This window comes from Penaeus monodon, chromosome 34 (genome assembly GCF_015228065.2).
Source record: "Penaeus monodon isolate SGIC_2016 chromosome 34, NSTDA_Pmon_1, whole genome shotgun sequence".
In the NCBI taxonomy this organism is placed as follows: Eukaryota; Metazoa; Arthropoda; class Malacostraca; order Decapoda; family Penaeidae; genus Penaeus; species Penaeus monodon.
Genome location: NC_051419.1, coordinates 1,302,778 through 1,303,057, shown reverse-complemented (window position 1 = coordinate 1,303,057; position 280 = coordinate 1,302,778).

Sequence of the window (280 nt, the reverse complement as noted above, 5' to 3'; positions counted from 1 at the left end):
TTTTTGTTCATCTGTTTTGTTATCTTTGGTGTTGCTGTTTTTTTCTTTGTCAATATGTTATATAATATCAAATATCGCTATATCATTATTTGTTATTGTTTGATTATTTACTCGTATTGATTTACTGAATGTTGTGGTTATATTAAAAAAAAAGGTAGAAAGATCCCTTCAGCTTCGAAAAGAAACAGAAGAAACTCTGAATGATCGCATGAACACTTCCAGATAAATCAAGATACTTGCGCACATACTCATACATTCATATTAATATCAATATCAATTT